This window comes from Stegodyphus dumicola, chromosome X2 (assembly GCF_044657685.1).
Source record: "Stegodyphus dumicola isolate Sdum_Otavi_A_Nest chromosome X2, ASM4465768v1".
NCBI lineage: Eukaryota > Metazoa > Arthropoda > Arachnida > Araneae > Eresidae > Stegodyphus > Stegodyphus dumicola.
The window spans coordinates 157,268,623-157,296,318 of NC_140781.1; the positions used below are offsets into that span (position 1 = coordinate 157,268,623).

The 27,696-nt window shown below is 33.5% G+C and overlaps 1 protein-coding gene across 5 annotated transcripts in view; it reads right to left on the reverse strand.

Annotated features, from left to right (window-relative positions):
- LOC118188762 (uncharacterized) overlaps positions 1–27,696 on the reverse strand; it is an 819,948-nt gene that overhangs the window by 314,323 nt on the left and 477,929 nt on the right. For all 5 annotated transcript variants that reach the window (XM_085809659.1, XM_085809661.1, XM_085809660.1 and 2 more), the window contains one exon: positions 17,317–17,360. The gene's annotated coding sequence lies outside the window, so the exon portion shown is untranslated. The remainder of the gene's footprint in view (positions 1–17,316; positions 17,361–27,696) is intronic.

Genomic DNA, 27,696 nt, shown 5'->3' on the forward strand with positions numbered 1-27,696 from the left:
TGTCGTTGTTTTCTATTAACTTCAGATGGAACCGTCTCATTGCAGAGAAACAAGCTCAGGGTTCTCATTGATTTAGCGTTCTACTGAACTAAAATGTTAAATTTCTTTGTATTCCTTTTTTGGTGAAACTGTATTTTATTTTGAAGGTATGTTTAAATACAATTAAATTAAAATTATTAAATCAAAACAATCTAAAATATAAACAATCAACGTCCTCCCTTCAGTGGGCCGCGATAAAATTATTAAACTTTGGCCGGTCCACGGCGATAAAAAGGTTGGGGCGCACTGATGTAGAAAACAAATACTTATTCCAAGATCACAAAAATTTGAAAAGAAAAATACTTTCAGTCACTTCAGGATTTAGTTTTTTAGTTTACAACAAATTTCAACTACTACATTTTAAAAAGTTTTTGGCCCTGACAAACATCATCTTTGCCCTGACAAACTCTGGACTTCGTTAAACTTCTTAAAAGTAATTTCGTGTACAAACATAAACCTAACAAAAATCGCTAAAATCATATAAAAAAGGCTTTTCCACGCAAAGTTTTAACTTACATAAAAATAACGTTTTTCTAAAATGTTGTGATTTTTTTTTAAATAAACGTGTGGGCTCAGAGAGAGTAGTTTTCAATAAACAAAATTCTTTGCTGCAGTAATATCACTGCATTTTTAATTCACTAAGCGTGTTTAATAAAAGAAAATATTTTCTAATTATCTTAAATTTATTACGACTATAAAAGTATTTCAGGCTACAGAATATTCAGGCTGTTTGAAACTCTTCAGGCATTCTAACTGTGATACGACAATGCATTAAATATTATTCTCTTAAATATTTTCCAGACAACCAGATCAGCAGTTTGAACTAGTCGCCTTATAGATTTAACCACTCTAAATAAATATAAGCAGCTAACGCATATGCAAATAGAAATGTCTGGAGTATGGTTTTATCTTTTTCTATATCATGATCATAAAACGCTAAAATATAGCCCACTTTAGGAATCTGCCACTCCCTACTATCCGTCACATTTATCAAAAACATAAATCTCTAATACTGGGAAATATCTCACTAAACAAACTTTGTTGGCAGAAAATATATATATATATATATATATATATATATATAATGAAGCATTTTATATATATATATATATATATATATATATATAATGAAGCATTAGCCTAGAAATCGATGTTCAGGCTATCATATCTGTTTTAGCCACACTTAAATGCAAATTATTCGCTTAATGGACAAGCGTTTTCTATTAACTGGCTCATTACAGGATTTTCTTGCTCTGGAAGTACAAGAATGAGAGGGTAAACAATTCACTTGGGTAATTTAAATCCTTTGCTTAATGACAAGAGTTTTTTACTGACAGGCTCATCACAGAATTCTCACGCTCTAATGTAAAAAATGGGTAATTTAAATTTTTTTACTCTCTCTTTGGAGCTACACTTGAGTAGTTTTAAAAGCTCTATCGGTAGTTGTACTTTGAAAGGGTTTCAAAGCACTTCGTGATCTCATAAACTTTGCAAGAACAACATTATAAAATTAAAGCATACGTTCTAAGATTTCGGACGCAACAAACAGCTTTTGTATTGACGATTAAACCCAAACTTAAGTTATCGGTTTTGAAGAAGTAACTTATTGGTCTGATAAATGCAGTTAACATTTATGACTTCAATAAATGCTTCTTTAATGCATTGAGCTCCACTTGGTGCGCACGATTTACTTAATTGGAAGGTGAAGACACATTGTTAATTTATTTCAAAGCCATCGAAAGGTGTGTCCGATCAATTGTTGGGAATCAGAGCAACCAGCCATAGATCCTCTGCACTGTAGATCATGACACCACGGTCTAATGATTAAAATAGCTAACGGTACATCCCCAGTACAAAGATAGCGAGTTCATGGGAAAAGTTTGCATCAGTCTCTCTAATCTACGGACTGCGTGTATGGAGGATCTTTCGTCAGAACAATAACTATGTGACTTGGTTGAGTGAGTTGGGGTTTGTCCGGCTCTTCTGAGTCTCTAAGGAGAGCTCTGCCGCCCTCGCTTTGCCATCTGAGGTCGAACTGAAAGCGGCAAATGGCAAACTGGGCGCCCTAGTTCGCAGGGATCGAGAGGGTTAGTTTACATAGAAGGGCTCCTCTTACATGGAGAAGTACAAAAGGTGATGCTTCTATCTTTAGTCGGGTTATTTCGGAGTAATTCCAGCTGCACTAATACACTTCCAGTTTTTTGCAAGTGAAAAATAGTACATAATGGCACATATATAACATTAACATATTAATTGGGTTGCATATTACACATATTATTAATAAGATATTAATTGAAACATAATGACACACGTAAGATTAATGAGATATTGATTTGTTATATATTTTCAGTTCAATAATACAAAGATAATAATAATTGTGTTTTAGCACTAATTTAATAATTCTTTTTTTAATAATTTGGTTTTTTATCACAGCTGTTGTTTCTGGCTAAGACTATTTTAACCTATTAGTGTTTATGGAGGATTTTTACATATTTATGCACATTATAGAATGAAAAAAGATTTGTTTATATTTTTTCTCTACATACATACATTGTCATTAAACTTACTTCTAGCTCCTTTATTGTTGGTGTAATTACTTCATAAGCATATCACAACGAAATTTATAATAAAAATATACCAAATGCTTTTTTTTTCATAATTATAGGATGTTAAACGTTTCACTAATTTTACCATCCTAGCAAAGTAAATGTCCATAACCTATTATGTAATACACAATTGTTGAACAATTTCATATTGTAATAGTATTTACTTGAAATCACGTATTTAGTGAAAGCTTCTAATTTCTTGCAAATGAATTGACTGCAATGGCTCCTTAGATGAAGTGAGTTGGGAAACACTTTGAATATGCGAGTTGTTATATGTATGATTATAAAAAATTTTTTAACTTTTTTTACTCGTGAATTTAAATAATAAAATCTCCAAAAACACTAATAAATTAAAACTAGCTTTGTCAAAAATAGCAATTGTGACAGAAGCCAAATTTGTAAAAAAATGGAATTATTAAATTCGCCATAGTAATTAAATTTCTCGAGACATCCAAGAATTAGCATAACAAACTGCTTTCGTCTTAGCACTGAACGCGTAATATTACGTTATATTTATATGAGTATTCAACATTTGCAAGTCTATCCCGAAGAAATTTCGCTAAACGGAAAATAAATTGGCTTAAATAATTTTTCAGTGCCATTTTTTACTCAAATTCAAGATTTTTAGAGCAAATTTAGCTAGCAATTACAGAACAAAAACCACTTGTTTTGGTTTTTCAGAGTTTCTTCATGGTAAAACTGTAATCATGATTAAATTTGCAAGTAGCTGTTTTATTTTTGGCGCAAGTTCTTACTGAACATGTCTCAGCAAATATATAAAGGTATACAAGAGCTTTCTTTTAAATAACTAGATGATATTAAATATTTCACTAATTTTATCACTCTAGTAACATAAATGTCCAGTCCTATTATTGAAAGACTACGAACAAATCAGTATGATTATTAGGTGCAATGCAAAACTTGATTACAGTTATTATGAATTTTGATAATAATTTCAACTATTTATTTATCTGAACAGGTAAAGCTATAACGAAATATTACTTTCTGTCAGACGTGCTGTCATAGTGCAACTGCTAGCACGTCCGGCCGACAATTGTAAGATCCAGAGTTTGAATTCCAGCGAAGGTATAACTCATTTTTCTCGTTCCTGGCTTCGAAAATTCTAGTAGCTTTGCAAAGCATAAGAGGACTATTTGCTTAAGGGATGCTTTCTCAGAGGATTTTTCAAGAGAAAAGCTGTCTAATATTTATGTTACACATGGATTAATCCTTATTAATACTAGTAATAATAATAACGCTGCAAACTAGTAAGTACAGGTACAGGTTGAAGAAAGGCCGCCACCTGTGCATCCGTCTAGGCATCTTAGGTATCGCCGAGCCTTTCTAACTGCTAAGTTTCCGCCTCGGATGGAATTTCCAGGGTAACACCCTGGGCGTGCCATCCGGTCTCCAACCCTTCTTTCCCTACCGCTAACCTCTACAGAGGATTTCTTTCTGCTCGCCATGTATTTTGCGTGACTTCTTGCCGAACAGACGCTCTACGCTTACAAACATCCATGCTTTCTCCGGGATTTGAGCCCGGGCTTTTCCGTACGGCAGTTAGCGTCATTAACGGCTGTCCCGTCGGGCCAGCAAACTAGTAAGTAGTGGCAACGATCACTCACAGATGTCGATTCATTTTCTTTAAAATACAACGCGTTCATGCCCAAGACAGAACTAAAACATTTCCGCGACTTAGGCAGATGGCTTTAGTGGCGCCCATGCTATATATTGATATAAAAACTATATATTTTCCTTCTACATTAAAAAAAAAAAAAAAAAAACTTAAATAAGAAAAGAGAACAATGCAGACAGATAATAATAATTAATTCTGATTACACTTCACATTTGCATCAAATTTAGAAATAGAGATTACATCATTATTATTATTACTGTTATTAACATCATTACTAGCATCATAAAAACAAATAATGAAACAAAGCAAAAGGGAAAAAAAAAGAAAAAACCGGGGTTACAATCTGTTATATGCAAAGATTATAATCATTATAGTTAACAAAGTAGTTAAACAATAAAATATTAAATAAAAAATTAATTAAAAAGACTAAAATATGTGTAATTATATATACAATTACACGTCTAGGAATTCTTAGGAAAAGCAATTGTTTCTGAGGCATAAAGTTTTTCTTGCTTTCAGATCTGCAAAAATTTGTATAGTTTCATTCAGATCTATTTTTTGAACTACACTGTTTTCGCTAGTTAAGACTGCAGAAAAATTTGGCTTGCTTTGGTTGATTTAATTAAAACAAAGCATGACAGGACTATCTGCCTAAGGCGAGGGATCCCTTCGCATAGGATTTTCTAAGGAAAACTACCTCATATCCCCGTTACACACATCGAAAGTTCCGAAAACGCACATAAAGCCAGCCCTTCAGCCTGGAATCGAACACCAGCTGAACCCAACTGGCCACTGGTGAGCTTCCAATCACATGTTTCCGTTACGAGTTCCTAGTCCTCTTTTCCAAGTCCCAATCACATGTTTCCCTTACGAGGGACTCGACGTCGAAAGGGACAATTCTCAGAACCCGCACATTTCCAGGAAACCTACTTAGCTAAGTTACCATTTTCACTTACTACAAAGACTCTAACGCCAAAAAGTAATCGATTATCGCTCAGGTTGGGATCATGTGATACTTCGGAAGCAGAACTTTTGTCTGATTGGTTGATCACTACCCGGGACAGAGCTGCAGCCGAAACATTTTCGGCGAGGTTTAAAAAAATCTCGCGTAGCCGGTACCTCGTTTCCGTAGCTAGGCGGGAATTTCCAGTGGAGCTGTTTATTTCCAGGAATCCTCCCGCTTAAACCAGTGCTAGCAAAATCTCGGTTCTCAGGAAAGTCGCTAGCAGGGCCCGTCGCTAGATGTGATAACCTCTTAACACTGTAGAAGAATTCAAGTAATTATTTAGCGTCTTAGCTCTCAGATAAGCTTTCATAAGTTTCTGTTTAGTAAAATTATAGTCAGAGTACCAGACAAGTAATACTTATCAAAATATCATGCAAATGTGACTGCTTCAAGCTATGTTAACACAGGAATTTTCACTAATAAGCATCATTAAGTCATCAAGGATTTTTAACGATTGGCAATGGTTTAACACATTCAGTTCAGCTTTCCCAACAAGGTTTGCAAAGGAATATTAATGTCAAAGAAACCGCATTGTTGGTTAAAATTTACTGTTTAGTAGTAGACGCCGAAAATAATGTATAAATAAGTTGGATTAATAAAAAGGACAGACATAGCTTGAGTATTCTCAGAGCCTCCAGCAGCAAGATGAGCAAGAGGCAACCATACGATACATAAAAGGATCCATCATAAATGGGGCATCACCAAAATTTTCTTTGTATAAAAGTATATAAAATTATATAAAAGTATTCGCGGACGTGTTTTCTTGCCTTTTATATTTAATAGGTTATTTTCTACAGTCATGAAGTTTAAACAAGACAGTAATTTATTTGTAGTCACAAAATAAAACACTAGTTTGCTGATTTCTTCAACTTCCTGAAATATTATAAAATATTCGTATATGCATAGAAGGACTAGGAATACGTGTACAAATCTGAAAACAAAATTACAATTTGCATGTTATGACAGATATTAGGAAAAGAATTAAGAGTAACGAGAAATTATGTGGCTCGTTAAGAAAAAATTTAGTTCATCAGGGAATACCTGTTATTTTTATATTTATGAAATAATAAGAATGATTTTTTTCTCTTACTTTATTTCATGAAAAATCAACTCTTTTAAACATTTCCCCCTATTTTCTACTTAAAATGTTTTAAGAATATTTGAAAACTAAGGTGCTTTACATAATATTTTAAGTCATAATTCATTATGAAATAAGCTCATGAAAACAGCGCTGGAATAATTAAAAATATTCTTTTCAGGGTACGAATAACAAAATCCTGGTGTTTATTCACAAGTTTGAGTTAAAATTAACAATCAGGATTTATCTTACTAGATATATTATTAATACATTTCTTGTATTAGTAATTTTACCTTTATAGGTGATGTGAGTAATTTAAAATAATCACTTGTTATATTTAGGTAATCACTTCGGGTCAGTCGGGGTAGTGCTTAGTGACTTTCACAACCGTTCAAAAAGACTCAGCCTCGAATCCCAGAGACAGCATGGATGTTTGTAAATGCATACTGTTTGGGTGGCATGGGGGCATTCAAAACATACGGCGAGACGAAGAATCCTCTTAAGTAGTTTGGTGGTCGGGGAAGGGGGGTCAGAGGTCCTCGAATTCGTCCCCCTCTTTCAAAATCGGGATGGAAGTAGGTACTGTTAACTTGTATGGTTTTCAAGGTTCATGCCAACGATAGACGTGATTTTTTTACTCCTTGTCATGATAAAATTCGTGGACTTTTTTCTGATTAATCAAACAAGTGGCAACAAGTGAGATTAGCTACAACAGGCAGTTACTTAAACATCAGCAATTAATTAAAATTCTATTTCAGAAGTACTTCCTGAATTCATACTGGAAAAGCAGGCATTCTATGAAATGTTTGTTTTATTTTACTATTTTACATGCTTTCCTTGGATAGGCGTAGTTATAGAATGACAAATAATATTTTGGAAAAGATGCATCTGGAAACTACAAAATGATGTAAAATATGGGCTTTTCTACAGTAAAAGACCTATTGCTACAAGGTAGCTTGAAATGGCATTTTAATTGCACTTAACTGCCTTTTTCGTACAAAAACACTTCAGATTTCTGCATGGTCTTACGAATACACCTCACAAATCCTTAGCCGCTACCCGTGGACTATTCGAAAAAGACTAGCCAGAGATCTTTTTCGTGGCCTCTTCTAAATTTTACTCTTGGGACATACAGTTAATTTTGATCTGGCAAATAGTTTTCCACAGTCCTTTATAATTTCAACTCATAAAAACGCCAGGAGATTGTGCGAGTGATCCAGTCCCTTCTCGACATCTGGAGTAGAAATCCGAACAGTATCCAAAAGGAGCCGGAGATATTTTTGCTGGAATTCATTTTCATTTTTTGACCTGTATTTCATATTTAAATTAGGTAGAATTTTTGATCGATAGCTTTCTCAGTTTTGAAGTACAGTACACAAATATTAACATTATACCTTCTATTTTCTTACTTCCATCGTCTTACTCTCATGTCCACATGTGACATAGATGTTTCGGTGACAGGTTTTGCATGTATCGACGTTATCTTTAATATATAAGGGTTAGTGACCTCTTTCATTTATTACATTATGAACTACAGTCTCGTCCATGTTTTGTGTTCTACGGCTCTTTGTGTAGGATAAGATACTCTGTTTCTTCTTATGTTGCTTTAACATGGTCCATAATTTTTTTTAATTGATCATAATTTTCCTGTCTTTTAAAACATCTTCGGATAAAGAAGACCCTGTAAGATCCACTTTAGGTTTGCAACCAAACAAAGTTTCATATAGTGTTTTATTAATCCCTGAATGAATATACCCAGTTCTTTATAAGTTGCCAGAAAAAAATGTAATTCCTCATTCTTATTCGTAAGTTATTTTCCCAATCTTACATCCACGTACACAGCATATTTTCAATATAATGATAAGCTCTTTCGATACTTCTTTGTTTTTGTGCGTGATGAGGCTTGCTATGATCTTAAAAGTAAACCAGTCTTATTTAAGCTTATTAAGTTTTATTTAAGCTCATTACACTGTTAGCAAACTCTCTGCTATTGTCGGATTGCAGAATCGATGGATTTCCAAGCAGTATAACTATATTCCACTTTTCCCACTGTTCTTGTCAGTCTTAAGATGATCTTGATGAAATTATCTTGGGATCAGTGGCGTGCCGTTAATGGACTACAGCTAAGGTGAACAAAAGCTGGCCCACGGGCCGAATGTGGGCCTTCTAACTGCTTAATCCCTGCCGTTATGAAAATCAGTGCAAAGATGATTTCATCTCTTTCCTAGTCGATTTTGTGTGCAAACTACCGAAATCACCAGCACGAGGGCACGTCTATTGTTACAGGGCCACATGTGCATATAGTATACGCATGACTATGCTTGGGATAAGCTTAAACTGAGATCACTACATACGTTAAGAAAGCATGCGCCGAACAATGTGGTTCTATTACTTTTAGCAACTTTAATTTAGAAATTAAAAAATAAAATACAATCATTGTTTAAATAAAATGTGTGGTCAGAAAAGGGAGCTTAGGGAAAAGAACATTTCACTTCTAAATTTTACTTGAAAAGGAAACAGTATGCAAGTCAATCATTTCATAAGGATAAGTAAGGATAGATCCTGTTTTTGCATATTTGCATTTTTTAAAATTGCAACTGTAATTTTTGTAAAACTTTCTAGCAGGGAGGGGTTATTTCTATTCCCCATTGCATCTTGCATCAATACGAGCACAACAAGAGCGACCTGCCCACAAGATACACTTGAAGATCTTTTTGGCTCGCGGTTGGAAGTATTTGCCCACCTCTCGACTAGAAGAACAATGTTAGTCCCCTAACATTTTGTGCGCTAACACTTTCAAGTATATTTTTACCTAATATTCCATAGCATTAAAAGGATCGTGTTTGTACCACTTTTGAAACCGCGCACCATTCGAGTATACTCGGTTTTCGAAGGAAATGAGAGGAGCTCGGCTCTATGCGAAGAAGGACTAGACATGCTGCTAATTACTAGCGGTAGGTAACAAGAAATTTTAATTTTCTCGCGATTTTTATACGCAAAATTAATTTAACTTTTAGTGCTACATTTTAGTTTGTCTTCATGAAAACGTTTCTATGATTCGTAAAAGAATTCTATGTAAAATATATTGGGTGTGGCAATTCCAAGTTTAAACTATGAAGAGGGAAGCTGAATGAAAAGCTGGCCTTCAAGCAAGAGATGATTGTGGAGCATGCGCATGCAAAACTTCGAAGTCGTTTTATGATAACGCGCTGATCAGTTGTTAGTGTCACAATCGTATGATCATGATCGCGAGTTTATAAGGTTTTTTGGATAGTACATTTCGAAAAGACACAAAAATAATGATAAAAGTTAGTTCTACACCACATATTCCCATTACATGAACAACATGAAACATCATACAAGTCATTTGAAGTAGAATCTGTTTTGCTGACCTTGTGCTCTTTTTGAGGTAAGAAATAACTAATTATTTATTTTTTATGACCTACATCAGATTAAAAATATTATTTATTTACTATGGTACGATCAGTTTGACTTCCTTTCTTTAACCAATTTTTATAAATTTATCAGAGCATATTAACTATTATTGTATCACTGATGTTCAAATTAACTTTCTCATCTTTAAGCCGGTTACTACCACTACCAGTGGGCTCTTGTTTTAGAAAGAGATATAATTTTTCTTCATGTCTAGTCCCTTTCCGTAACAACCACGGCATGCTACTGCTTGGTGTGCTATTATAAGCTAATAGTCCCTGTCAGGATGTGACTGAAAATTAATCAGTTTTCACCTGACAATGAGAAATTAGTTCTGAAAACTATCAAAAGCTTTACTACAACACCCTTTTAACATTTCTCTTTTTCTGACACGAATCGCAAATGTAATGTGCAGTTCATTGTCATGGCAAATAAATTTTTTATGGCAATAAATAAATTTTTTGGCTTTGTATTCGTATGAGATTTCTTTACAAATTCCGTCATGTCCTCTATGTCCAATGGCTAAATCTCCTTTCTGAAGTACCTTAAATAGCTCAGAATTTGTCACATAAACAGTTTTCGTGAGCCTTTTTTTTTTTTTTTTTTTTTTTAGGATATCAGCTTATTTTGTTTTCTACGACCATCATATCAACACGATTCAGCAGTGAAAAGCAACGTAGTTTTTTTATAGCATTTTGGTTATCGTTAACTAACTTTTGGTAAGTAATTCTGGTTAAAATACACAGCTGTTAGCGGCACTGGCTCGAATTTTGGATCGTTCTCCGTAGAATCATCGTTGCACGTCAACATTCCGTGATTCCTCCCTACTGGGGGGAGCTTGCTCAGCCATTTTTTTGTGCAACAAGGCCAAAATTAAATATTTTTTCTACCACCAGACAAAGCCAGCAGAGCAAATCATGGAAGTGCTGTAGTCGTCTGGTCTGATGCGAGTCGACTTGGACCATTAAACGCCAGTATCGGAAGTTTTAAAATACTTTCAAATGAGGGGGGATTAAATTTCGCGGATTTACCTTTTTATATTTCAAAGAATTCCTAGGAAATCTGCGAAAATATATGCGTTTTATATCCATGGACATCCTATCTTAGGCACTGTAGAGAGTGCCTAATTTCATATTTTGCCTGGTAACATATGTGCAACCTTTAGTTTCGTAAATGGTCAGGAATAACTTATTGTAGAAAAGTACGATGATTTAAAAGCATTTATATAAATCTACTGTCATTAACACAGAGGGGAGAAAGAAGAGAAGATTTGAGTTTTGATATTATTTTATATATTTACAAAATTTAACTTATTGCCCCTTCTGTCTCAGGTATTTGGCCAGTTTGTAATGCACAACTTGCTCATAAAAGTCCTTATCCGGTCTTTATTTTCCCTATCGTCGGTCGTAGACATATTCTTCCAATTATAAAAATGTTTTAAATGACTCAAAGATTCATGTTTCGGCATGAATTTTAATGCTTACTATAGGTTTCGCTGCTAACCGCGATAAGGAAACAGACAGTAAGTTTTCTGAAATCATCCTAACAAAGAAGGAGCGTCTTTAGACGTGACTATTTTTTTTCAGGGTGTATTTTCGCCCCGGCGAAGTAGAATGCAAGAACAAAATAATTAAAGAAACCTATATAAATATATTCTGATTACTTAATTATGCATTTTAATAAAATTTTGGCCAAATTAGTTTTTTGCGCATACATTTAATTTGATGCTCCAAGAAACTTTGAATTCCAGGCAACGCGTGCCTTTCTCTCCCCTTAATACGGCTCGGGTTTATGCACATTATTTTAAATTGAATATTTTTTAATTGAAAGTATGCAGCTGCTCTGAAATTGAAAAAAAAGGGGGGAGGGGAAGAGAAGAAAATATTTGGTATAGATTTTGAATAAAACTCTATCAATTTCGAGAGCTATCGGACACATGTCCCGCTACTTCAGGAGCAACGAAGTTTTACCAATGCAGCCCTATAGTCTACTCTTATGATTTCCCAGGGTAGATAATGAGAAGGTATAAAATTTTCCTTGCACGGTGCAGCTACAACCCAACTAGAGTCTGATTATTATCTAGGCCCATAAGTCATAGGCCTAGGACCTCAAAAATCATCCTTTAAGATCTTCCTCATGTTTTACTTGAAAAATGGGCATTGACAACCCTTGAACGAATGTTGCGTTTTTAGTCCGAGACATGTTCAATCAGGCGCCCACCCAGCAATTTAAGGGGAGTCGAAAGGGAGGTAAGAAGTAGTAGTCCTTTTTAATCCTGCTTTTCTCTTAGCAGGTATCGTATCTGCGAGCTACCTTCTGCTACCTAAGTCTCATCCGAAGGAGCAGTATTTTGAGAGATTTCAGAAAGTCATAAAAATGTAACAAGGACATTAAGGAATACTTCAATGGTTATAAGATATTTTCTGCCTGCTTACGGCGTGCTTTCGTGGAGTAATTAGATAGCACGTCTGCCTAGTAAGCAAGAGGTCAGATGCTGGAATCCTTCACTGTTCATTTTTTTCATGTTTCCTGCTTCAAAATTACAAAATTGCCTTCTATGAAGTTAACGCGAGCTGTAACAGTGTGTCAAGAACATGCATAGTATGTGAAGTGTACATGCATGGTAGGATGCATAATATGATGAACATGCATACTATGAATACGCATCAGCATAATGCATCAACATACATTACACTAATTAAGTAGCATACAAATGCCATTAACCATGGATTTGTTCCTACCTTATATTTTACAAAAAGTGAACAGTTAACAGGAAATCAACAGTATATCCGAGGCCGTTGTACTTCCTCCATCTCTCGGGATGACCCTACCTCCAAAAGAAGAGAATAGAGAGAAGAATCAGTTGAGAAGTGCACCTGTTAGGCGACTATCAAGGAAATCGAACAAGCTAAGCTTCATTTAACTTTTCCGTTCGTCATGGTATCTAATAGATAATAAGTCAAAGCAAAGATCCCTGCAAACAAACGGTTATTTCGTCGACTCAGCTCCGCTCTTCAAACAATGCTCCGACAACTCAACAGCCTACCTTCTTTCAAATAAGGAACTCCTTCCGGCCTCTTACGGTTTAAAGATGGGTTGTCAATTAAAAAAAATCTTCCCATAACCGAGCTGCCCCTTATTGTAATACACAGGGTGTGACCGGCGCTCTAGTCACAGTTTCAAACCCACGTTCCTTGTTTAACCCTCCCCTTTTCGCCCATCAGAAGCTATATCGGTAGACACAGGTTACTATACTTCGGACAAGCCGCAATAGACGCCAAAATTTACGCCAAGTGATGATGAACCCGTTACCAATGACGATGAGAAGGTCATCTATCATGTGCCACGATGTGAGAAGTGCATTAGGTATATTTTATATGTATGAGGGTCTGCGTATGTGTGTTATTACGGATATTTATTTACGGATAATGCTATTAAACTGACATCGCATGGTGTTACATTACTTTAGTAATTATGAACTAATATCTACTAGTTCTTATTACATCATCGTAAGGTGTAATATAATATAAGCAGATATGGATTAGTCAATAATCTTTAAATTAACGTCGTCACAGCAAAACAACAACAAAAAATATAGTTTTGATCAAATGAAAAGCAATAAGAAATTTCTTGGAATTTAAGAAATACTATCATCAAGTGAATTAATATAAAAATTTGTTAGTTTCCTTCAATAGACACAAATGATGCTATTGGAAAATAGCAAGCTTGAAAGAAAATAGCTTGATGCAAATTTACTAAGGGATCAGTTTCTCACTTGAATATAGGGAAATAGTGAAGACATGAATACAGACAGCAAGAAAGCAATTCTGTATCGGTTTTTATATATTTGAAATTTGATACCAAAATTTGATCAGTACAGGTACCTTTTGATTTTTACTCATTTTTATTTCATACGTCAGATACATTTAAAAGTAAATTTGAGTGGAATATTATTTTCATCAGCGGGCTTACTTTTTCGGTTATAAAAATTAAAAATATAGTAAATAAAATATTGAGACTGTTCCAAGACAAAGGCTGATATCGGCTTATATCGGATGCTTAATGGGAAACCTCAGATAAAAGTTGAAGTGAAAACTTATATGCATTAATTTTTTTACAATAATAATAAAAGAAATTACTGTTTGTTAATTCTTTGCTGCAAACTATATCCTTTATTAAACGCTACATAAAATGCTAAAAAAGTGCCAATAATATTAAGTTTTTAACTTGAAATTATTACTTCAGATTTCATTGGCAGCTTCATATTTTATAATCTACTTCATATTAAATGCTAGCCGGTCATCAATAATTTGAATCCAGTGGTGAGCGTTTTTAACTACTCGACAACTGGTCGACTTCAAATTTTTTAGTAAATAAAAAAATAATCCATATCAAGAGGGACCTCAATAAAATGGACTATTTTGCTTCTGTGTATTTTACGTTACTACATATGTACAGTGAATGACATCCGTACGTTCGAAAGAAGAGAATTCATTACAAAACTTATAATATTTAAATGGAAAATGTATATGATTCGTAGATAAAAACTATTGCAATTGTGGCATTTAATGAAATCGATTTCAGTTTCCTCAAGCATCCAATTTAGTATTAATATAAATTAATTGTTTTATCGTGAACTTATAATACAATGATCTTATTACCGGTGACATTTTTAAAAATTTCCTTCAAGCATAAAACAAATACTAACCATTATTGAGGTAATAATCTCAAACTCGTTTCTCTCAAGAAAAATAAATAAATAAATAAATAGGAGAAAATTATAAATAGGGAAAACTTTCTTGCCACTGCATTGAACGGCTACGTAAAGCCATTTTGAATCACACTGTGTTTAATCACAGTAGTTCACGCAATACGATATGGTAATAAATATCACAAGCTTACATTAAAAATTTAATTAATAAACTCATTTAAAAACGTTTTTGTTTAACATTTTCAAAGTTACATTTTGCGATTGAAACAACTAACGAAGGTTTTAAACATGTTTATTTTTCCGCCACAAATAGGTTTTAGTAGAATAGCATTTCCTTTTTTTTAGAAGACTTAATAATGACTTAAATAAAAAAGGAACATTGCTCATTGGTTCCATCACACGATGCATTCATGGGTAATGGGATTTCGTTCTCAATATGGAAAATTATTGATAAGCATTAAAAATTTTTATTTCACTTATTATTATCACTTTATTATTATACTTTTCTTAATGAAATGCTTTCTTATACATGCCTTGGAGAAAATTATCTCGTCGGAGCAGCTTTACATGACTTGAATGCTTCATCAGGCGTTAAGATTATAAGAGTGCTATGACAGTTGGGCAACATACTGGAATGCCTTCCCCCGATCTTGTCGTGTACAAATTGTTAATACAACGTTTTAATTCATTCAGCCTTTTATTTTCAGATTAAGCTGCAATACACGTGAGCAGGTTAAAGATACTTATTTGGGCCGTTCAAGGTCATAGGCGGCAATCCACATAGTGTTTAACTGTCGGGGTTTTCAAAGAAAATCTGTTTACCGTACAAAGAACAGATGCTGAGGCTAAGGGCAAGTGGGAAAATCTCAGTGACAATACAAGATATCAGGCTCAGCGATAAGGACAGACCATGACAAAAGATGATTCAATATTAAAAAAAAAAAAAAAAAAAAAAAAAGCAAAAAAGCAGGATCTACACTGCTCAAGAATAGATAGACCCTTTCTTGGGGTAAGGTGCAAAGCGAAACTGGGCGATTTCATTTTGAGAAAGATAAAATTCAGCTGAAGGAAAGCAACCCAAAACTTTGCAGTAGTGTTTAACGATAATTAAACTACAGACAATATATTTCGAAAGCCACGAAATTTTTCGCTTCCTGGAACAATGGAAATATCACTGTTAGTAAGAATGCCACACTGACGGACGTTTAACGAAAAAGAAGTAGCCTATAATTTCAAAGGTTCGTGTTAACTAAATACTATGCATTTGCCAGGAAAATTTTCTTCTTGAAAACATCCCATCAAAATGTACAGATTACCAGACGATATTTCTACCTTTGTAGTAAATGAACAGTTTTACCTTCGTGTAAATTTAGATCAGAAATCTGAAAAAAAAAAAAAAAAAAAAAAAAAAAAAAAAATGCCGTACCAGATGATACAAAATATTATTTAATATTTAATTAACTAAAAACTAGAGATAATATTTTCAAACTTAAACTTTTCGAAAAGTTCGAATCTCCTTAATTTCTAGAAGAACTGAGTCCAGATTTGGAGAAAAAATGAAAATTTTCACATTCATACTGATAACTTTCAGTAATTACTCTTCGGTATAAATTTTCTGAGTATACTAAGAGCATGTTAGCTTGTACCTTAGACCTAGGAAGATTAAGGTTAAAAAACAGATCTAAAATCAAACTGACGTTCGATAGATCAATGATTAATACTGTAATAACCATCTAAGACACAGATATATTTTAATACAAATATTCCATGGAATTTATTTAAATAGTTTTTGAGTTCTTATATGCTTTCACACAGAATTCTAGAATGAATATACTGTAAAAGTTCAATGAAGAGCCTATACTTAGAAAAAATATTTGAATGTAAATTTATGAATTCCAAAATCTGCGGATATAATGTAAAAACTTTTCTTTCCTATATTTGAAACTGTAATGCTTAAGGAACAAAGTAATGCTTCAGAGTTAGTTGAAACTTAACACGAGGAAAAGTATTAGATATAAGATTAAAAAAAATGAGCAGCACATTTAATTGCAAACAGTACGCTTGCATGTCTAAATCAATGCTTGCTTTAAAAAATCGCCTATTCAACTTGCAAGCATCAGAGTCTTGCAAGCATCAGTGAAAGTTGCTGACTAACTCGAAACGAAAGGTGTGGGTTCGACTACCGCTTAAGACTGGCTTATATGTGTATTGTCCGCCTTATACATGATAATATATAAAAATGAGTTATATATTGTTAGATATGAGAGCTTGTTGGCACTTGTCGTGAGTTTGTTAGAGGAGTATAAGCAAACCCCTTGTGACGCACGCCGGATAATGTTCTTGGTGATGAGTCAGCTAAACGACTAATGGCTTCGGCTATTCCCGAGCAAAGGTTTTCATCACGAGTCAGGTTGTTATAGAACGGATAACATTAGGTTAGGTAAGGTTATTTAAATATGGCACAGCACTAGAGCCTAAATGAAGGAGGAATTTCTAATAAAAACTGGGTCGTATTTAACTTACATATGGGAGAACTCCTGAATACCAACCACGCAGCCAGTCCTTTCATCTGAGATCGAACCCAGGTCGAAATCCCAGTATTCAGCGGTTTTAACAACTGTTCCATTCATTGAACGAGGGGAAACTTGCAAGAAGTGATAATATTAATTACACAGAATTGTATTATGATTTGTTAATCACAATTAATTTTCAAAAGTAAGACCAACTGTCATAATGTACTACTTCATTACAACAGTTGAATTTCTAACATAAAAGCAATGAATTTATTAATTTAAGATCTTAACTTACCAAGAAATCATTGAAAGACAATGCAGCATTAAATCACTAGAAACCTGAAAGAGAAGAAGTAAGAAATGTCAGAACAAGAACAAAATTGTTTTAGTGCATATATTAGAATGACATGAATTAACACCTAAAAATCTATCCGAAAAAAATATATTCTAGCAGAAAAAAAAAGAGCGAAGAATTTCCTAATTAAAGTTCCTAAAATCCCCATTCCAAAAATAATTTAGTAAACAAAAACAGGACTAAAAATTAAGTCAACAATTGGTTTAGTAGCGACGAAAGCAAAGAACCTTTTACATCAAAACATAAACATCAGCTAGCAGCCATCTATCATACTTGACATATGGTCTAATTAGATAACGGTCAACCGCAGCTAAATCTCAGTGTTTATCCCAATCAGAACATCAATTATACTTTTACGCCCCGTTGCAATCTACAGTATCATATGTGATACGATAGGATATGCACAGTCACCTTTCATCTTTTCCCGTCTTTTTTTAAACAAACATTTCTAAAAAACTATGGTTTTAACGGTTATATTAAGTCTGAGGTTCAAATAAAATTTTCCTTGTAGTTTGCATCTTAATATTCGTATCTTTCAAGAAGATATTTTAACGATTTACTCCCTTTTGATTCACCAGTGTGTTCACATATTAAGAAATCTTTATTGAATATACTGCATACTCAATCATCCGTGCCTTTCCAAGAAAAAATAATTTGAGACCGGTATTTGACGAAGTTGAAAAATTTAGGACTTCTTGGAAGAAATTAACAGTTATAAAACAAATAACATTTGAATACTTACAGCCTAAAGTAGGAAGATTCTACCGATGAAAGGTAACTATATAAATTATGTTGATTGAATTTCTACAGATGAGAGATTTAAAAGACAAGAAAGAAATGTAGATCGAGGTTGACAAAAGCGTCGCACTAAGACATCTTTAAACGAGTATTAAGGGAGAGAGGGAGTAAAATAGACGAAGAGGACCATAAAGAAGGGAAACCCCAATAAGTATGGCTACGATTGGGACATTGGAAAGTGCAAACAAATTGTTAGATAAGCTGGATGAATAAATTGTGTTGTATTTGGTGGCCTCATAGATTTAGACAGTGTTTATCATACTGTCTGACAGACTGTTAACATGAATCTCAAAGGAAAAAAATCATAAACATTTACCAAAAGATAAACTGAAAATATCTAAATGCACTTTATTATAATTTTACTTAAACTGCATTTTACTATCGATTGTTTATAAGATGTGGGGGAGGGAGAATATATTTTTTACGGTTCCCATGCATTGATTACAATTTTACAGAACAATTTTCGTTATTGTTGAACGTGCATTAATTAGCACGGATAACAGAGAATTTAGAGAAACTGCATGATCCATTTAACATGGTATAAAAATGTGCTAAACCTCAAGAATCGGAGCTTTAGAAGTGTATGAAATTCACCTAACATAGCTCATGCTGCTCACTTCTGCTCCTTGAGTAAGTATGCAGGGAGACCATGACCCCTAAACGTACAATAATAGTTTAGAGCAGCTCCTACATCATCTTTCAATATAACAGACGTTTGGAACCAAGACTCCCTAATATTCATTAGTATTATATTTTTAAGAAGATTTTCCTGCTCTAAAAAGGATTCAGTCTTTGACTGCCATAAGATAACTGTGACTTTTGTTTGGTGACTTCTTTTGTCACTGCATTTCAGCGACTTTCAAAACTGTACTTCGTCTTTTATTACACGAAACAAATATAAATTTCAAATTAATTTATCTAATCACCTGCAAAAATATAATTTGTTGTGATAACATTCTCAGAGATAACATTCTCAGTTGTGATAACATAACTATTCTCAGAGCAAAGATGCCTCGGTGCACTTCTGTCATTTCGCTAGTAATTACGAGACTACGAGACACTACTATATACTACTACACCACTGTTACTACTGCAACAACAACTACGAGAGCCAGGACAAGGGTGAGACGAGTTAGGCTAAAACTGAGGTTAGGCTTGCCTCAGGAGAATGGCTAGAAGGAAAGCTAGATTAGAAATAAATTTTATAAAGATTTCTAAAGATAAATTATCATTATTGGATTTCAATTCTTAAGCCAGTCTTAAAACAGTAAATTTAAAGCAATATAATGGAGGTTATATATCTTTTCTTTATCAGTTAACCAAACCAAATTTTAAAAAATAATTAATCGTTAACAACTAAACATTTAAAATGAGACAGAAACCTATTTTATATAATTTTCAGGTCGTTATTATCACTTCATATAACTACCAAATTTATATATGACATCAAATAATAAATCATTGCAATGGGTTGAAATAGCAGAGAAAAGAGATTTAAAATTTTGTACGTATCATCGAGGAATATAAAACTGTAAGAAAAAGAATAGGTTAATATAAATTCCAGAGAATGGGTTGGCTACAGAGGTGTTTGCCTTCATGTATAACGTAAATACGAGCCAGTTATTCTTAGAAAGTCCCCTTCTATTTATGCAAACAGCTCTTTTATGCTTTGCCATACTTAACATATGCATAGGTAAAGGTATATTTATTTCTTTATCGAAGACGACAGAAAATATTTTTGAGAAATTTGAAATTTTAGCTTTCACGATGAATATTTCTATGGAAATCAGATTTTCAAGATTAATTGATAAAAGATTTAAATTTATCAGAAAAATTATGAACTTTTAATAGAGCTGAAAGATCTTACAAACTTATAACTAAAACGGAGATGTCAAAAATTAAAGAAGATAGCTTCCATTTTCCATTTTCTAACCAGTGAAAAAATAATATCATCGGATTCAAATATTCTATAAAAGAAGAAGTTAGTACCTAAATGTCGAAAAGATTAAATGGTCCAGATATTCCATGAGTAGTATATAGTCTTATAAATTACGATACTCCAGTAATTCTGCTGACTAAAGCCAAATCAGACCTTTTAAAAATAATTTAGGAATAGTGTTTAGTTCAGTCATTTCTGACTTCGGTTATTGCGTTAAGAATATTTTTTAGGCTGCCAGTGATTAAGATAAAAGATGTTTCAAAAACATTATGCAAAATTTTCTCTTTTTCCTGAGAAAACTTTTAAATATCATATTTTGTGTGTAAAATATTGATTAAATTTGAGAAAAAACACTGTCGATTTTATTCGTTAAAAGCAAGAAAAATTAAATAAAAAAAGCTTGGGTATTAATATAATACTTTTATATTAATTATAAGTACTATTCAAATTATTTCACTGCTATTTGCTGTTTATCAAAAAAGGTACTTTTTAACGTTTTCATTTAATAACTGTAAATTTTAAATTTTCTAAATATATAACGTTATGATTAAAAATATAAAATTTATGGTGTGATTTAATATGGTTACGTTTATTGAATATAAAAGTACACAAACACACTTAATTTGGCTTATACAGGGGCGCATATTCACATCTTTCCCTCAGGTGAAAATATATCAAGGCACTGCTCTGATAAAATACAGAATACTTTTACAAAATACTTATAAACAACATCAATTGAAAATAATAGTAAAATATATAGTACATAATAACACAGTAACATATATAAAAATAATTGCGATTAAGTTCACTCATAATGCACTCTATTCTCGTCATAAGAAACTTAGGCACAAAATTTTTCGGTTATAAAAAAATTATATACAAGAAGTTTTCAGGTTTAAAAAAGAAAAATGAAATTTTGGTCGGAACATTATCAAAATATACGACGATTTTACATTTACAAGAATGTAAGCGAAATCAAATTTTGGCTATAAGACGGTCCATAATTTTGTAATTTCAAGTTGCAGTTAATAACGATGCATGAATTGTTTTTCCACTTACTCCCAAGGACTCTGGGAAGTAAGCGTTGAATCCCTCCCATTTTCCAAATAAAAAATAGGTTTTCTGAAATTGATGTGTTTTATTGTTAATCAGACAATGACACTGTAAGAAGAGTAATGCACTGTTATTTCGAGTTTGCGTAGTACAAATAATTATATTTTCAGTCTTTCGCAAATTTAGTCCAGTTTCGATAACGCAAAGCAGCTATACGCATTATTCAATGGATTCTTATGATTAGAAATGCTCGTTTCAATAATTGCCATTATGTTTCGTTCCCTCTTCAAGATAAAAATTACGTCAAGTGGTTTGGTGTTCACATGCAATTTGGGAGCTAAGCGTAAAGCGCTGTCGAGCAAAAACTAAACCTTTCCAAGTCTGTTCATAACGGTAGTTCCACTTCTAAGAAATACATTTTAAATCTCTTTCAATTTCCTTATAGCGAGAATAGACGGAGACTAAGATCGCGTTGCAAGAACGACATCTTATTTTTGAAAAGGTAAGTATGCATTTAAATTCAGTGTAGTTTGAAGTCAGCAATAAAACCTGAATGCACAAGACATTCAGTTAACTGCGGTCATAAATGAGACCTTAAATTTAAAGAATTAATTACAAATGAGGTCGTAAATGAGTTCTGAGAAATGAGGAACTTTTATGAAAAATAAGTACTTGTGTGAAAACACATATAATTATAAAATTAGCTTGATTTAGTTTTTTTCCATAGAAATTTGTTTTAGTAATATTATTGTGGAAATTATTACTCGTAGGTTTTAAAATATTGTACTTTTTTTGGTCTCTTGTAAATTATTGGAACTGATTTATTTTTTTCCCATTCCGATTTATTTTGCCCCAGCTGTTTTTCACGTTATATATGCCAATGTAAATCATTACGTTTGTCACCTAGTAATGATTCTAGTTTTACATATATTAAGTATACCGACACAGATAGAGTGAATGAGAATACAATCTATAATGCGAGATGTTTAAAAGTAAAGAAACGCAGTTACATATGCATTAGCCCACATATGTTAATCTGAAGCTTCTTAACCCTCATTCATATTTCAGGTGTTAAAGTAAAAGCAATTCCTATTCATTCTTGGATTCTTGGAGAACTACACATAAATTACACTCGCGGAATTGCTATTTTGCATTGGTTAAGTAAAAGATGTTTGAGAATAACTCGCTGAAAAATTTGTGCAATCTTAATCAAATTTGGTTATGTACCTAATAATGGAATCCCGCACTCATCTGTACATCTTTACAAGAATTAACATACATTGCTCTAGTTTATGTAACTCATTACTGGATGAAAAGGTGTATTTTAGAATGAGCCATTATTTAAAGTTCTGAATATAAATAAAAAGGCCTAAAGTTACTTCGTAGAAAAGACCTTTAGCCATCACTTGAGAGGTGACTGCTATGAAACCAATCCCATTTTTCAAATCGGGTCACATAAGAGTCGTTCAGACATTGCACAAAGTGTGAAAGTTAGCCTTTTTGTTGTTCATATCTTGTGGAATCAATTCCTAAGCAATATGTCTTCATCTGGAAGATTTTGTCAAGGACAGAGGCGTGCTGAGACCTTGTACAAAACCGATATGCAAAAGAAAGTCTACTCGAACTAGACTTCGATTCTCTTTCGTGGCGACTACTTTGCGCATTTTGTTAGCCCTTAATGTGAGTAGGAAGCTTTGTGACATCATGGTAAAGGTTTCTATTCAAAACGCTCAATAGTTTATTTAACAATCACTGCAGTCATAATTGAAAGCAAAGGAAGTGGACACGCAAATCATGTGAAATGTACTGAATACATATTATGATATGCGTTGCAAAGAATTACAGGGAATTATTCGAAACAGAGAGTCTCAAGCAGCTGATATCTTCCTAGAAAAATACATCAAAGAAATGTTACGACCAAGGTTACGTGTGTTTTTGGGATTGAATTATTTTGACAGACGCCAAAGTCTCTATAGGGGGATAAACAGAAACCTCAGTACTCGAAAGTGTAAAAACAGTGTTCTTTACTTCATAAATGCCTTTATGTAGCCCAGAAGAGAAAAATTCCCACAGAAGAAGAAAACATTCATAATACAAGATAGTACTTCACATTCACACCAAGTCCAAAGAGTGGATTGAGCTTATTCAAAATCGATGTGCTTGTTTCGTGTTAATCCCTGTAGAGTGTAATGAAAATATTTGTGCATTCTATCTGTGTATCCTTCTTAGTCATTACCTAACTTTAAGAGAAATAAATTTTGCAGCACGACTAAATGTAATTATCTGCCGAGGTACACGCTGAACCAATATGGTGACCACTTGGAGAAATTTATGATTTGATGGGCAAATTTGGAATCAAAATAAATCATCTAAGAATTTAAATAAATTCTATATTTTTTAAATTTAACTTCAGAAATGTAACTGATCTATTAATTCCATCGTGCCTTCAATATTAAGCGCCACAAGTTCTAAAAAGAAATGGTTTTTGTTTGGTTTAGTTGATTATAGCAAAGCACACTAGGGCTATGTGCTTAAGGGAAGGGATGCCTTGTACGGGCCCTGCATTCAGCTGTCACCTGCCTTCGTGGAAGACTTTCTAAGGAAATATATAGCTCTCATACACGTTACTCGTGGGGAAAACAACAAAAGCACCTATGCAGCCAGCCCGTTCCCTTGGAATCGAACCCAGGATGAAATTAGCAGTGTTCAGCAATTTTACCGCTCGGTCGCTGGTGGGCTCTGTAAAGAAATTAATTTAGCATCAGGAGAAGGGAAATCAATTAAAATTTGTTGTTTATTTAATATAAGAAAGAGATTCTAATACTCTTGCATACAATTTGAGAGAATATTCCTTTAGCGCAGGGTTTCTTAAACTTTTTTCAGTCGAGACCCCTTTTTATCACTGAGATTTTTTCGCGATCCACTGGACACCATAATATTTACAAAAATTTTGTGGGACCCCATAAGTACTGCGCAAATCCGAAACACACGTGAGTGAAACTGTCAATGTTTCCACTTGTATTACAATATATCATTGCAGTTTTATGTCAATAACTTAAATTTCTAATCTTAAGACAAAACAACGTGAAAATTTTAAATAAGTAACAGACGAAATGACAGCGTCACGTGCAAAGCAAAGAAAATGAACGTTTATATTATAAAAAGAATGCGTCGAAACGTTTTCGTTTTTTTCTTTGTGTGTATTGTCTTATCTTTATCTATTTTCAGATATATTGTGTAAAAATATTTGGTAATTGTAAAATTATTATAATAAGTTAAAGAAGTATCAAACCTGCTAAAATTGTTGGCGGCCCCTGCTGCAGGTCCCGCGATGTCTTTGGGGGTCGCAACCCACAGTTTAAGAAACCCTGCTTTAGTGAATACTGTACAGTGTTTGATTTCTTTAAAACCGAAAACTATATCTAAAAAAGGCTAGGAATTCACATGAAGGGCTAGGAATTCACACTATTCGCACCTAAAGAGTAATGCGATTCATCAAAGAGTAAATACTACCAGTATTTAAGATAAACCAAGAGTGATTTATATACATGAAACTGAATGATTTTCGTAACATCCCAAATAATAATATATGTCAAAAAACACCAAGCAAGAAATCATAGATGAAGCTCGTCAAGCCAAAATCTTTGTATTGCAAAACAAAATAATGGAAATAAGTTGAAAGTGAATATGTTTATTTTGTATTTACGATTATAATACTGGTGCTAAACTGAAAGTGCAACCTATAAGTTTACAGTTAATCTATTCTCTTTTATTTAGAAAAAATACTACCAGATGAAAACAACTAGAAGAGTGAAGAAGCATCTACGCTATTGGAAATCTGCTTAAAAAATGCCTGATTAAGGAAATGTTGGTACTTAAAACAGCATTCATTTAAGTCGATTCCATTCGCAATTTGATAACGTGTTCGCGTTTAATAATTCTATTTTACTGTAAGAGATCCTTTAAAAATCTTTTAATTCCACTTCAGTTTAAACTCACCGATGGCTTTCATTCCGGCGGATAGGCTGGCTGCACCGGGTTTACCCCAAGTGTACACGTAAATATGAACCAGTTTTTTTTTATCACTTCTCAGATCAAAGAACTTAAAATAAGCAAATAAAGAAATGAAATAAAAAAGCAGCTAAAAAATTTATATTTTTTCATTTTAAAAACTCAAATGAAAAATTTTTAACTGTTCAAAAATAAAATAAATTGAAAAAATTATAAAAATTGCCATCACTCTTTTAATACTGGCTTTATTCAAATAAGCTGGTATGAACAGTAGCCTCATTTTACGCAAATTGACACTGACACTTAGGATGGATTATTTATCATGAAGTAATTTCTGCATTCGAGGCCCGGTGGCGCAGTAGCTAATGCATTGCGCAGCAGCACCACAGGTCCGGGGTTCGAAACCTAAGGCTGGGCAAGATCAACTCAGCCTTTCATCCCTTAATTTTCATCCTTGGGTCGATAAAATGAGTACCAAGTTCGCTTGGGGACTAAACACTGGGGGTCCTGCGACCAAGTTGACCACTTGTTCAGGGCATATGCTTACGCACCCCTGGGCTCACGGTCAAGAAAGCAGATTTCGGGGCGCTGCAGACCTTGGCCCATTAGGGCTGTTTGCGCCACTGAGTTTAGTTTAATTTCTGCATTCAACTTAATATTTCAACTTAGTAAGATATATTTTAAAACAAGGTACAATAATGCTAGGTATTTTCACAATGCTTTGCAGTATAACCAATGCGCAGAACATAAACTTAGGTCATTTTAATACGGCAAAGTACACAAGGGCTGTCTGCCTAAGGAAAGGGATGCCTTTGTGGAGGGCTTTCTAAGGAAAACTCGTATTCATGTTACACATGGAGAAAAACATGAAAACCAACCATGCATCCAGACTGCTTGTGTAGATTGAAGCTTGGTTTCGAATTTCCTCTATTCAGTAGTTTCAACCACTCAGCCAGTGATGAGGTGCACTCAGTGATGAAGTGGAATTTGTGCATACGAATTCCATTTGTTGCCAGGGGCCATCCGATATATTTTATATGAAAATGGCAGTAAGCCATTTCACTGATAGGATTGTTCAACATAATTATTAGTTTCCAGGATTATCATATTGTTGCGTGCGTATGGTTTCGTAACAAACTGAATGCACAAGTCCGATGAAAAGTGAATAAATTTATTCTTATCACAACAAATAAAAAAAATTACTTAAATTTCCTCAGATATTCGTACAATATTGCGATATCTCACAGTAGTTATATTTTAAACTACAAAAGGTTCAACAGAACTTAATTCAAAACAGAGAAACGCAGAGAAAGCTAATCTGATCTCGCCGCGAATTCGCTACAGTAAACAACAACAATATTCTAAACAATTGATAAAATAACTGAATAGAGATGTTTTCCTCCAGATTTTATAAGCTTTTTAAATGGACGAGACTATTCTGGTATTTTCTGGATTTTTTTAGGAAAGCAAAAGCTTACAAATACAAGATATCTATTTATTAAATGCGCGTGCTCCTGTATTTTTAATTTTTCCGTCGTAGCTTTCTTTTCAAATAAGTCTCGTGCTGCATTGCACGGTAATATAAAACAATTTTAATTAATTCTATTTAAAAATTGCTAAATCAATACAAAAACTGTAACAATATTTACAATTTCACCTGCAAAAGTCACTCCAGAATTGCAAAATTTGCATAGTGTCATCGACATTCTTGGAAATTGATGGAGTTCCAGAAAATGGAAATACTGGTGAGGCAGAGGAAGTATTTTTTTTTTTTCTTTTTTTTAATCAGATTGTCAAAAAATGCGAGCCTTCTCTAAATCATCACCTGATCTAACTATTTCTTTAGAAAATAGGTAAAATATCCGAAGAGATTCCTTTTTTGCTTGGTTAATTTTCACAAGCACTAAGGTAAGAACTGCCACAAATCACTACTATCGCTACCAGAAATACTAACTTCTAACACGCAAAAGTTAAACTACATGAAATAGAAAATTAAATCGCTACTGTTTGTATTTAATGATAAACTAAAAGCATTCAGGAAAATTTGAATAAAAATGTTAGGAAATATGTTATACACTATCAAAAGGAATAATGTGTTTCGCCCCAAACCAGATCGGGAGTGGGTAATCCGAAGAAGTAAGTTCTGTGATTGATTAATGTCACATGTGAATCAAAAAGAAGGCTAGAATATAAATCAAACATGATAATTAAGAACACAAGATTTGAAAGTGAGATACCCTCATCTCATGTGGGGGAATTACGCAGCGCCGAAAAGCTTTGCTCCTACGTCGTATGGGCAAAACTACTAAACTATTAAATAAGACCTCCCCGAAGGCATCTATTTCTTTAGGCAGGGAGCCCTCACTTGCTTTACCGTAATGCAAAACAAAAGACCAACAATAAAGGGAAGTAAGATGAAATGAAAGTTCTGCTGATACAAATGAAAATCACAGATAACTCATGATATGACCAATTTAGTGGTTTTTTAAAAAATATCTTTAGGGACACTGGCACATATT